Source organism: Oncorhynchus nerka, linkage group LG2, assembly GCF_034236695.1.
Source record: "Oncorhynchus nerka isolate Pitt River linkage group LG2, Oner_Uvic_2.0, whole genome shotgun sequence".
NCBI classification, from domain to species: domain Eukaryota; kingdom Metazoa; phylum Chordata; class Actinopteri; order Salmoniformes; family Salmonidae; genus Oncorhynchus; species Oncorhynchus nerka.
This window is the reverse complement of record NC_088397.1, coordinates 84445494-84459594: the sequence shown is the minus strand read 5'-3', so window position 1 is coordinate 84459594 and position 14101 is coordinate 84445494. Positions and strand designations below refer to the sequence as shown.

General features: G+C 42.8%; 1 protein-coding gene across 2 annotated transcripts in view; it reads left to right on the top strand.

Moving 5' to 3' along the window:
* Positions 1-14101, top strand: part of LOC115143837 (plexin-B1-like) — a 170072-nt gene that overhangs the window by 21400 nt on the left and 134571 nt on the right. The window lies entirely within an intron of this gene.

Below are 14101 nucleotides of genomic sequence, written 5' to 3'. Positions count from 1 at the left end.
GTGGAGTTTAGACCAAAAAGCTCTATTTTTGTCTCATCAGACCACATGACCTTCTCCCATTCCTCCTCTGTATCATCCAGATGGTCATTGGCATACTTCAGATGGGCCTGGACATGCGCTGGCTTGAGCAGGGGGACCTTGCGTGCGCTGCATGATTTTAATCCATGACGGCGTAGTGTGTTACTAATGGTTTTCTTTGGTTTTCTTTCCCAGCTCTCTTCAGGTCATTGACCAGGTCCTGCCGTGTAGTTCTAGGCTGATCCCTCACCTTCCTCATGATCATTGATGCCCCACAAGGTGAGATCTTGCATGGAGCCCCAGACCGAGGGTGATTGGCCGTCATCTTGAACTTCTTCCATTTTCTAATAATTGCGCCAACAGTTGTTGCCTTCTCACCAAGCTGCTTGCCTATTGTCCTGTAGCCCATCCCAGCCTTGTGCAGGTCTACAATTTTATCACTGATGTCCTTACACAGCTCTCTGGTCTTGGCCATTGTGGAGAGGTTGGAGTCTGTTTGATTGTGTGTGGACAGGTGTCTTTTATACAGGTAACGATTTCAAACAGGTGCAGTTAATACAAGTAATGAGTGGAGAACAGGAGGGATTCTTAAAGAAAAACTAACAGGTCTGTGAGAGCCGGAATTCTTACTGGTTGGTAGGTGATCAAATACTTATGTCATGCAATAAAATGCTAATTAATTACTTAAAAATCATACGATGTGATTTTCTGGGTTTTTGTTTTAGATTCCGTCTCTCACAGTTGAAGTGTACCTATGATAAAAATTACAGACCTCTACATGCTTTGTAAGTAGGAAACACTGCCGATTTGACAGGTTATCAAATACTTGTTCTCCCCAGTGTGTGTGTGTGTGTGTACATACGTACATATAGTGGGGCAAAAAAGTATTTAGTCAGCCACCAATTGTGCAAGTTCTCCCACTTGAAAATTACAGGCCTTATCTTTTTATCATAGGTACACTTCAACTATGACAGACAAAATGAGGAAAAGAAATCCAGAAAATCACATTGTAGGATTTTTTTAATGAATTTATTTGCAAATTATGGTGGAAAATAAGTATTTGGTCACCTACAAACAAGCAAGATTTCTGGCTCTCACAGACCTGTAACTTCTTCTTTAAGAGGCTCCTCTGTCCTCCACTCGTTACCTGTATTTATGGCACCTGTTTGAACTTGTTATCAGTATAAAAGACACCTGTTCACAACCTCAAACAGTCACACTCCAAACTCCACTATGGCCAAGACCAAAGTGCTGTCAAAGGACACCAGAAACAAAATTGTAGACCTGCACCAGGCTGGGAAGACTGAATCTGCAATAGGTAAGCAGCTTGGTTTGAAGAAATCAACTGTGGGACCAATTATTAGGAAATGGAAGACATACAAGACCACTGATAATCTCCCTCGATCTGGGGCTCCACGCAAGATCTCACCCCGTGGGGTCAAAATGATAACAAGAACGGTGAGCAAAAATCCCAGAACCACACTGGGTGACCTAGTGAATGACCTGCAGAGAGCTGGGACCAACATAACAAAGCCTACCATCAGTAACACACTACGCCGCCAGGGACTCAAATCCTGCAGTGCCAGACGTATCCCCCTGCTTAAACCAGTACATGTCCAGGCCTGTCTGAAGTTTGCTAGAGAGCATTTGGATGATCCAGAAGAAGATTGGGAGAATGTCATATGGTCAGATGAAACCAAAATATAACTTTTTTTAAATTTATTTTTTTATTTCACCTTTATTTAACCAGGTAGGCTAGTTGAGAACAAGTTCTCATTTGCAGCTGCGACCTGGCCAAGATAAAGCATAGCAGTGTGAACAGACAACACAGAGTTACACATGGAATAAACAATTAACAAGTCAATAACACAGTCGTGTTTGGAGGACAAAGAATGCGGAGTTGCATCCAAAGAACACCATACCTACTGTGACGCATGGGGGTGGAAACATGATGCTTTGGGGCTGTTTTTCTGCAAAGGGACCAGGACGACTGATCCGTGTAAAGGAAAGAATGAATGGGGCCATGTATCGTGAGATTTTGAGTGAAAACCTCCTTCCAACAGCAGGGGCATTGAAGATGAAACGTGGCTGGGTCTTTCAGCATGACAATGATCCCAAACACACTGCCCGGGAAACGAAGGAGTGGCTTCGTAAGAAGCATTTCAAGGTCCTAGAGTGGCCTAGCCAGTCTCCAGATCTCAACCTCACAAGAAAATCTTTGGAGGGAGTTGAAAGTCCGTGTTGCCCAGCAACAGCCCCAAAACATCACTGCTCTAGAGGAGCTCTGCATGGAGGAGTGGGCCAAAATACCAGCAACAGTTTGTGAAGACTTACAGAAAATGTTTGCCCTCTGTCATTGCCAGCAAAGGGTATATAACAAAGTATTGAGAAACTTTTGTTATTGACCAAATACTTATTTTCCACCATAATTTGCAAATAAATTCATAAAAAATCCTACAATGTGATTTTCTGGATTTTTTTCCTTCTCATTCTGTCTGTCATAGTTGAAGTGTACCTATGATGTGTACCTATGATGAAAGGCCTCATCTTTTTAAGTGGGAGAACTTGCACAATTGGTGGCTGACTAAATACTTTTTTGCCCCACTGTGTGTGTGTGTGTGTGTGTGTGTGTGTGTATATATATATTCAGAACAAATTCTTATTTTACAATGATGACCCCCCAGTCATTGTTAAAACAACATTTTAAAGCTGATTTGTTTTGGGGTGTAGCAGTCAGTAAATTAACTACTTGTGGATAAACTGTATTTTATACCATCTATTGCACCTTTCCTATGCCCCACTGTCATTGCTCATATTATAGTTAGATAAAAAGATAATATACTGTAGTGAAGGCCTTGTGCCGGAAATAGTATGTAGCAGTGGAGGCTAGTGAGGGGAGGATGGCTCATAATAATGGCTGGAACAGAGCAAATGGCATGAAACACCTGTGTTTTGAAGTATGTGATACCATTTCCACAAGCCGTCCTCTCCAATTAAGTACCACCAACCTCCTGTGGTATGTAGCCTACAATCCTTGAACTTGCTAACCTTCTCTCTGTCGCCCTGAGAACGAATCCCCCCAACTTCTATCTGTTGTCCTCTATATTTGCTAGTCGGGACATTAGCATGGAATAGCCCGAGGTGTCTGCCTTGGCTTGGCGCAGGCTGGGCTAACCTGTGGGAAGCTGTTGAGAAGAGGTCAGTGTGACTTTGTTGTTTGGTGGCTTGGCTCCTCCCCTCGTCCTCCTCCAGTTATATTGGCAGACTCCACCACCTCCAGCTGATCAATGGCAGCTCTTAGGCAGCCGGTATTAACATTCCTCCCATAACTTAAACATGGCCCGAGCTCCGGCCAGGCCATCTCGTTGCAAGTAGGTGTTCACGGATCCCGTCGGGCTGTAACCCCCCCCAGCTGTCAAATGTTAAAATGTCCAACTCTGTGTTTGAGTTGGGACAGAGCAAGAGGAGGGAAATACAGTTTGTGTTTGGTTCACGCCGTGCCCAGCAGGAACAAAGCTTAGAGAGGGAGCTGTTAAACAATGAAACCTTTTTATAGCATAAACTCCCTTCTCCCATTTCAGATGATTGGGGTGTTCTGGTGAGGGACATGAGGCATTGTTTACAATAGACCAGCTCAACTTGACTGAATGAAGGGGGTGGGGTCTGTGCTATTTGCATTTTTCTTATGTGAACAGCTGGCTAACAATAGATTTCAGTCATGGTTCGTCACCTACCCACCACACTCTTTGTCAAGTCATGTTGGTAATGTTTTGATATAATGACCTGAAGGCTGTAAAACAGGACGAAGTGTGTTAAAACGCTTATCTTTGTTACTGTGATTTATGTTTTAGGGTTTGTCTCATAGCTTCCCAACTAATGAAAAATATCTCTTAAAAAAGCAGTTGGGACCAAATCCTAACAAAATGCTGATCAGTGTATGATTTATTGTAAAGTTAGTTTCTCTCACGTAAAGCTAAGGCCATGAGTAATTGTCTGGGATCCAGTCAGTGTGACTTCAGAGTTGCCTAAACATTATTTCCCTGGTTTAAACTATTTATCAGAGAGTCACTCTTCAAATGTGTTGTAATTGTGTTTGGTCATGTTAACAGGGAAATCTAGTGTTTTTTTATTTGTTGTTTTTCTTACCTAAATGCCCTAGTTGCTACGCCACCACAAAGAGGAGAGTGAATTATTTATTTCCTACAAAGAGGTCTAACTTGTCCTGAAAACCACTTTCTATGAAGCTTGAATTCCTTATTGCCAGTATTTTGGAAAAACACACACACACACACACACACACACACACACACACACACACACAGAGCATCGGATGTGTTCAGCACAGCTGGCCTAATAAGCTCGAGCTGGAGGGAATTCTGGTAGCAGAGAGCGACTGTCAGGACTCACAGATATCACATGCGTATAATTTAAAAACACACACATACACACTTGGTGCGTACTTCTTGCACATTCACAGTGTTTAATGGACAGTAGTTTTGGTCTCTGACCATCAGTGTTCCAAGGTTTGTGCAAAGTCGACTCTTGTTTATGTCTTCATGTGCAAATATACAGGCTGGGTGGAGAACATAAACATGAGAACCTTGACCTATTCTTCCGTTATACCGTTATTTTTGTACCGTCCAAGCACGCAGTCACAGTTCCGGTCGAGCACATTCCACAGATTTAGGGGGTTAACCCAAAAAATGTAAAGAAGTGGGTTGAAAATAAAAACACCCACTTGTCGTGAAGACGAACACATAGATCTCCGGGGGCTGAGATACAATGAAAGGGTTTTTATTGTTTGCCTGTGAATGTAGCTGGCATGGTCATTGGCAGGTCATGTTTCAGTGTATGGGCCATAGTCTCTGTATACTCTGAACTGTCTGTTGGATCCAGCAAAGTTAATTGATCTATTTTGTACTCAGGAGGACAGGTTAGTTATAGCTGAACTGACACCAGTGGGTTTGAGTCAGACGTCTTGACTGTTGTCCACAGGACAGAATTCTACAACATTTGCCTTTTTATTGAATCTTCACTTGAGCAATGAGTGTTGGGACAAGGCATCATTTATGAGGGTGTGGTTGTTGAACTTGTGGGTTGAAATAGGACTGCACTTGTTTGTTACCAGTCAAGGTGAAGAAAGCACTGTGTTATCAAAATGTTGGTTATTAGGTTTACCCATTAAATAGTGTTTGTTATTAGGTTTACCCATTAAATGGTGTTGGTGATTAGGTTTACCCATTAAATAGTGTTGGTGATTAGGTTTACCCATTAAATGGTGTTGGTGATTAGGTTTACCCATTAAATAGTGTTGGTGATTAGGTTTACCCATTAAATAGTGTTGGTGATGAGGTTTACCCATTAAATGGTGTTGGTGATTAGGTTTACCCATTGAATAGTGTTTGTTATTAGGTTATTAGGTTTAGTGTTGGTTATTAGGTTTCCTCATTAAATAGTGTTGGTGATTCGGTTTACCCATTTAAATAGTGTTGGTGATTTAGGTTTACCCATTAAATAATTGGGAGCATGTATACAGTGTGCAACTTTAATTTTCTACAGTTTACTCTTCGTTAGTCAGCTTCTCTAAAACATTTGGGTGTGCGTCAGCTAATGCTTTCTACCAAGGCCGGGATAATACCAGAATCGCAATACTCATTAGTATCGTGGCAAGGAAACAAAAACGAATTTAATTTCTTTAGGAAAACAGCCCTAATGTTGGAAACAAACATTCATCAAGTCACATTAATTTTCCAAGCTATAGTGTACACTATTTTACATACAACAGGTTTTTAAAGGACCAAAGAGTTTTGTGTGCTTTGTGTTTACATTTTTTTGCCATGGAAAAAATATTGACATCCTGGTCTCAAAACATCCTTACTTTTTACTAGATCACTCAAGGTGAAGACTCAACAGTAGTATATTATCAATGCTTATCAACGGTAACCAACAATTGAAATGCTATTTCTAGAGCTTACAGACATCACTGGAATAGCCACTTGCTCGATGACCCTGAACCTCTCCATAGAGCTTCGACAGTCAATCCGTTTCCCATCGACTGCACGCCACATTGATTGTCCTGACGCTCCCACGACCACATGTCCTAGATAGCAGAAGTCTGTCGACAAGCGTGGTCTCATTTTACTAGGAGTCTCTTACTACTGGTCTCAATGACTAGAGCGATGGCTCTTTGATTCCTCCTCCAAGTTTTGACATTCAAACATTATAATGGAACATGTGCTGATCTTAACCTCAAGCTTGAGGAAATGGTTCTCATCACAATGTCTGCACACTCTTTATCAAGTCAATAATGTATTTCAAAAAGCCTATATCATCTTGGTGGTTGCTGCTGCAAACAGTCATTGGTCAGACATACTTGGCCTTAGCTGTTTTTCAAATGATCAGATTTGACTTGAAAAGCAGCTTACTGCAGCATTTGATGGCTGCGGATATGAACAATCACCTCAGAGGCTGGAGATGCATCTTCCCATGGATCTTCTCTCCTCCCCTGTTTGTGTTTGTTCAATCAAGTGGAACAAATCATGGAATGTCCTTCATTTAACTTTCTGATTAATTAGCTGATCTTGTCTCTAAAATAGATCCTTAATCTACTGGTTTGTTCCAATCTGTTGGTTTTCATTGAGATGAACGTTTTGGGGAAGTGAAGAGTGTAGGATAACTCTGTGGGAAATAAATAAACACAGTGAGAAATATGACGAGGGAAATTCTAGTCGCACCGTCTCGTATCTGTTAGCCCATAAAAGACCGGTGTTGAATGAGTTGGTTGTTGACATGAGTCAAGTTTACTTCTCTCCTCGGGATGACTGGTCAAGTTGCTAACAACGCTAGACGGCGTGAAAATACTAATGATGATTTTGAAGCAAAGTAACAAACATTTCTCAATCTGTAAGTGACAAGAAAAAAAGCCTATCACTTCTGAATTCAGATGAAATTCTGATGCAAAAAAACTTTTGAATCAGGAACACAATGTGCTTTTGTTGGAAAACCGTACGACCAACTTTCTCTGCCCCCAGTCATCATTACTAGTCACTAAATTGTCATGCTAGAAAGGACCAACCCTGGAAATATCGTCAGAACTGATTCGCCATATTTTGCAGAGACTATGGTCATGCTGCTAGAGAAAGGCCAATGTGTCACCCACTGACATATTTTACGCTGAGGATTTCCATCCACACCGGTTACCCTTAGCTGCTGATTTATGACATCAGTTATCATGTTAAACTAATGAATGTTGTCCAAAACCTGCTCTGATTTTGTACTTCAATGTTTCTTGCAGCTCTATGCGTAGTCACTTTACCTTCGTGTATAAATGACCTGGACTAACCTGTACCCCCACTCATTGACTCGGTACCGGTACCCCCTGTATATAGCCTCCACATTGATTCGGTACCGGTACCCCCTGTATATAGCCTCCACATTGACTCGGTACCGGTACCCCCTGTATATAGCCTCCACATTGACTCGGTACCGGTACCCCCTGTATATAGCCTCCACATTGACTCGGTACCGGTACCTCCCCCTGTATATAGCCTCCACATTGACTCGGTACCGGTACCCCCTGTATATAGCCTCCACATTGACTCGGTACCGGTACCCCCTGTATATAGCCTCCACATTGACTCGGTACCGGTACCCCCTGTATATAGCCTCCACATTGACTCGGTACCGGTACCCCCTGTATATAGCCTCCACATTGACTATAGCCTACCGGTACCCCTGTATATAGCCTCCACATTGACTCGTACCCTGTATATAGCCTCCACATTGACTCGGTACCGGTACCCCCTGTATATAGCCTCCACATTGACTCGGTACCGGTACCCCCTGTATATAGCCGCATTGTTCTTTAAATATAAAAAAAAAAAACTTGTTTATTTAGTAAATATTCTCTTAACTTTATTTTCCTAACTGCATTGTTAGTTAAGGCCTTGTAAGTAAGTATTTCACGCTAAGATCTACACACAGATTTAGCATGCTGCTTGGAACATGACTGGAATCATATGCGATGAACCAGAATTCTGTGTTTGGTTGTAGGCCAGGGCCTGACACAACAAAATCGCATGAACAACAGTTTTTTCCACTCCGTAGACTCTGGAATGGCTCTCTGTTGTGATCTCTGGAGATGCGTGGAAGACTGTCAGACAGGCGGCGGGGACGGCCCGGCACATCAAGCATGTAGGGAAGGGGGAGGGTCCGAGAGACCATCGAGGTGTGGAGCAGAGGGTGGGTGGGGTGGGACAGCTAGAGGGACGTTGACGTCTCATCCTGGGAGTTAGAAAAGTAGGCAGGTGAGACCTAACTGATAGCCCAGGCGTGCGTGCGTGCCCTAGACTGCACATTAATGCGTTCTTTTCCTCTTACTGAAAACTGAAACATGTTGATGTGAATAGGAGATTTTGCACACAAACACCACGTCTCATTGTCGGATTAAAACGATCGGCTTACTCCCAGTGCGTGCCATTACAGATATGCAGTGGAAACTTAATGAAGTAGCCATACAAATATAGGCTAACTCTCATCATTTTGTCCTATTTTGACTGAAAACACAATTCAACTTAATGAGTTTGCTGTCATAGGGGCTAAATGAGTTTCTATCTCATCAAAGTGAGTAGAGGGGCCCATTCTCTCCCAGTTCTTATTATGAAGTAACATGAGTAATTCTGGTAAGTGCTTCACATGGCTTCAGAATTAGGGCTCCAATGAACATTCTCTTTTTGATAATGTTAGTTAGGGAAGGAAGAAATCAGGATAGCATCAGCCACGTGCCAAGTGGCTGGAGAGGGTAAGGCCTTTTGGACAGGATGTTGTGAGGTTATATTTGGGACCCTTTTATCTTCTGCTTGACAGGGAAAATGAAAACAGTATATATTTTTTGTATTTTTGTTATAGCCCCACCATGGCCAAAGAAGCACTGTCGGTGGTAGTTTTAAGAGCAACAGCTTAACCACTAAAGAATTATGGCATTGTTGGTTTTGTGACACTGTGCTATTTCAGGTTATTTTATGTGTTAGGGGAATGCTTGTGTTCCAAACCCATCATAGAGGAAGAATAGACAAGCTGGTTGTGTGTGTGTGCGCATAGCTGGCCAATGTTTTTATAAGAACATCGTTGAGATTTAACTCATGACCCTTATAGTCAATGAACAGATCATATGCTAATTTTCAATATTTATTTAATTTGCCGACGATTATGGGAACAATGTTTTAGAATGTCCTCTTTTGAAGTTCCATTTTCTCACAGCAGCCTTTATATTGAAGGTTTGAAGTTGCTATGACGAATCCACGTTTTCCCCCAGACTGTTTACAGCCAACTTGTTTCTGAAGTCCCGTGTGGTTTTCCCCCAGACTGTTTACAGCCAACTTGTTTCTGAAGTCCCGTGTGGTTTTCCCCCAGACTGTATACAGCAAACTAGTTTTCTGAAGTCCCGTGTGGTTTTCCCCCAGACTGTATACAGCAAACTAGTTTTCTGAAGTCCCGTGTGGTGTGGCAGTGATTATTATTTTTGAAATTCTCTGTACGTCTGACCTGATTTACGTTGAGTTGGCCCCATTCGGCCCAGTTAAAAAAGGCCTTGTTTATTTGGAGCGCCGGTCATGTCGGAGTGGGCTTTTAGTACAATGAGTGTGATGTCACCCGCCCAAAGTGTGTGAGGGAGGGTACAATTACCCCTCTGTTTAGTGCTGGTGACCCCCCCCTTTGGCAGGGGTGAAATGGGTCATTGAAATGGGTCCAGTCCATTTCATGGCCACAATTGTACCCATTTTAAGGTAACTGTCCAGTGAAATTCTCACTCTTATCCAAATAAATAATGTTGTTGACGGATTTCTATACTCGTATTTGTGGCCAAAGCATAAATTGGAGAGGAAAAAACACTTCAAAAACCCTACCTCAGACTTGCTATTTCCTCATAGATGATAATGTCATCCTCTGAGGAGGATGAGCTGGCCAAGCAGTGGTCTACTCGCATGACTATTTTTATTGACCCGGATACGTCCACACCATTCTGTTGTTGGGGTACCTCCACACCATTCTGTTGTTGGGGTCCTCCACACCATTCTGTTGTTGGGGTCCTCCACACCATTCTGTTGTTGGGGTACCTCCACACCATTCTGTTGTTGGGGTACCTCCACACCATTCTGTTGTTGGGGTACCTCCACACCATTCTGTTGTTGGGGTCCTCCACACCATTCTGTTGTTGGGGTACCTCCACACCATTCTGTTGTTGGGGTACCTCCACACCATTCTGTTGTTGGGGTACCTCCACACCATTCTGTTGTTGGGGTACCTCCACACCATTCTGTTGTTGGGGTACCTCCACACCATTCTGTTGTTGGGGTACCTCCACACCATTCTGTTGTTGGGGTACCTCCACACCATTCTGTTGTTGGGGTACGTCCACACCATTCCAACACAGGATTGCTGTTTTTTTTAACACTGTTAGTTTCCCTTCCAAAAAATGTAATTATTTCACGCATATTGCAATTAATTCCAGGTCATATTTCATAACTTATTTTCTTTAACTTGGCAAGTCAGTTAAGAACAAATTCTTATTTACAATGATGGCCTACTGGGGAACAGTGGCTGCCTTGTTCAGGGCAGACGGACAGATTTCTACATTGTCAGCTCGGGGATTCGATCCAGCAACCTTTCGGTTACTGGCCCAACGCTTGAACCACTAGGCTACCTGCCGCTCCGTTGACGGACTACCCCGGCTAAACCCTAATCCAGACGACGCTGGGCCAATTGTGCGACGCCCGATGGTACTCCCAATCACGGCCGGTTGTGATACAGCATGGAACCAAACCAGGATGCAGTGCCTTAGACCACTGCACCACTCGGGAGCCCACTGGACAGTTACATTAAAGTGGAACTGACAGCATTTTAGCAACATGAAATCTGTTCATATACACCCCCAGGAAGAATATAACCCTTTTAGAAAATGATCTGACAAGTGAGAACTTGAAAATGACATTATCTAAGTGTTCATGAATTATTCAAATGTTTGTGATTTACATATACTAAAGCATTTGTGAAAATAACTATAGCAATATAGAGTGGTGAACGTTTGGACAGTTAATAGACACTGCAGTAAATACAACTTAATAAAAAACTTCTGTCTCGTCCAGGACCGGAGACTTCGCAAACCGGTGCACCATACCAGAGCTGCTGTAGCCTTTATGCAAACAAGCCATTTGCCACACAGGCCTGCCATCATTCACTTTGAACTGAACATTGTTTACAGGCAGTTAAAAACAGTGTGACTTTAAATCATTAGAATGCATTCACCAAAAGCTACAAAATACACCTGACTTGATTTCTGCAAACATGTAAAACACCATGGGAGTCCTCTTACATTTGGAAAATGTACAGTCCTATTGATCAAACAAGTAGACTCTCTATCCCTCAGTTATGCACATCAACAAGATCAACAACTAATGCCAGCCAGATCAACAACTAATGCCAGCCAGATCAACCACTCATGCCAGCCAGATCAACCACTCATGCCAGCCAGATCAACAACTAATGCCAGCCAGATCAACCACTCATGCCAGCCAGATCAACCACTCATGCCAGCCAGATCAACCACTCATGCCAGCCAGATCAACCACTCATGCCAGCCAGATCAACCACTCATGCCAGCCAGATCAACAACTAATGCCAGCCAGATCAACCACTAATGCCAGCCAGATCAACCACTAATGCCAGCCAGATCAACCACTCATGCCAGCCAGATCAACCACTCATGCCAGCCAGATCAACCACTCATGCCAGCCAGATCAACAACTCATGCCAGCCTGATCAACCACTAATGCCAGCCTGATCAACCACTAATGCCAGCCAGATCAACCACTCATGCCAGCCAGATCAACCACTCATGCCAGCCAGATCAACCACTCATGCCAGCCAGATCAAGATGAGCTAAAATCGAACGAAGGAACATTCGATTAACCGTCTCAAACGGTTTCAGGTAGTTGCCTGTCGACATTGCACTGATAAACAATGGAGAAGCCTACTCGTCCTTCTGCAGCTTGTCCCAACCAAGCACCCAGCTAACTGGCTAAAGTTGGCTAGCTAGCTACTTCCAGACACAAATGAGAGAACACCTCACTCTGACCATTTTTTTCACCCTAGCAGAGCTGGTTAGCTAGGCTGTTTATATGTGATCTAGAGAATTCTTGACTAACAATTACCTTTTTTGCTTATGTTTACTGACACCGATTCATATTCAACCGGTGTTGCGTTCGTAAATTCATCAGTTCTTCTACTCTGTGGCACACTCAGATGAGAAACTGGGAATTTGATATTTTTGACTGATTGTCTGTTTCATATCTGCAAGGTAGTTAAAACACTGTCAGTTCCACTTTTTTAAGTGTTAAAAGCATCCTGCTTAAAACCTCCATTAAAACCTATTTGGGCTGAGATCCCGCGAACAAGATCGATATGACAACAGCCAGTGAAGGTGCAGGGCGCCAAATTCAAACAACAGAAATCTCATAATTAAAATTCCTCAAACATACAAGTATTTTACACCATTTTAAAGATACACTTCTTGTTAATCCCACCACAGTGTCCGATTTCAAATAGGGTTTACGGCGAAAGCACCACAAACGATTGATAGGTCAGAGCCAAGTCACAGAAAAACACAGCCACTTTTCCAGCCAAAGAGAGGAGTCACAAAAAGCAGAAATACAGATAAAATTCATCACTAACCTTTGATCTTCATCAGATGACACTCATAGGACTTCATGTTACACAATACATGTATGTTTTGTTCGATAAAGTTCATATTTATATCCAAAAATCTCAGTATACATTGGCGTGTTATGTTAAGTAGTTCCAAAAACATCCGGTGATTTTGCAGAGAGCCACATCAATTTACAGAAATACTCATCATAAATATTGATGAAAATTCAAGTGTTATACATGGAACTTTAGTGTGTTTCTTTTTTAAATAAAAAAATTTAAAAATTACTCCCCTTTCTCCCCAATTGTTAGAGACGAAGTGCTTGAATGCTATGCCGAAAGCCAGCCGCACGAATGTGTCGGAGGAAACACCGTGCACCTGGCGACCTGGTTAGCGCACACTGCGCCCAGCCCACCACAGGAGTCACTAGTGCAAGATGAGACAAGGATATCCCTACCGGCCAAGCCCTCCCTAACCTGGACGACGCTAGGCCAATTGTGCGTCGCTCCATGGACCTCCCGGTCGCGGCCGGCTGCGACAGAGCCTGGGCTCGAACCCAGAGTCTGGTGGCACAGCTAGCACAGCTAGCTTACTCAAAGAGCCCTAACATGACCAATATCCCACTATCTTCAATAGGGAATGAGTTGAAAAACGACCAACCTCAGATTTCCCACTTCCTGGTTGGATTTTGTCTCAGGTTTTTGCCTACCATATGAGTTCTGTTATACTCACATACATCATTCAAACCGTTTTCGAAACTTCAGTGTTTTCTATCCAAATATATGAATAATATGCATATATTAGCAACTGGGACTGAGTAGCATGCAGTTTACTCTGGGCACCTCTGGGCACCTTATTCATCCAAGCTACTCAATACTGCCCCCAGCCATAAGAAGTTAAATTTAATTTTGGTGTGTCACAAGTGCCTTTTCACAATTCAATCAAGCCCAACCATACAGCCCTACAAAATACCATTTACTTCCTGTCAGAGGTAGTCAACCGCTGACAATGCAAGATGTGCACACAGTGTAGATCTGTGATAAAGGTTTACACTATCTAGCTATTCTTACTATTTCTGATAAGGTTATCTGTAGACTGTCTGCTTGACCTGAGGGACCATTGTTCCATTAATCCCTGAATGGGAAGTCTTATGGGGAGAACAATAAAGATCTAAGACAACATTCTCAATTTCAGCCTCCACCAAACTGCATGAAGATAAACATTCAGGTCAAAACGATGAACCAAACAATATCTAATATACTGTAGATCCATTTGTCTTCATTCAGACGTCAACTCAGGCTCTAGCAGTCAATGTCTAGGTGAATGGGTTGGTTTATCACTGACCTAGCATCTTAGGTTTTCCCTTGGGTCTGTGCTTGC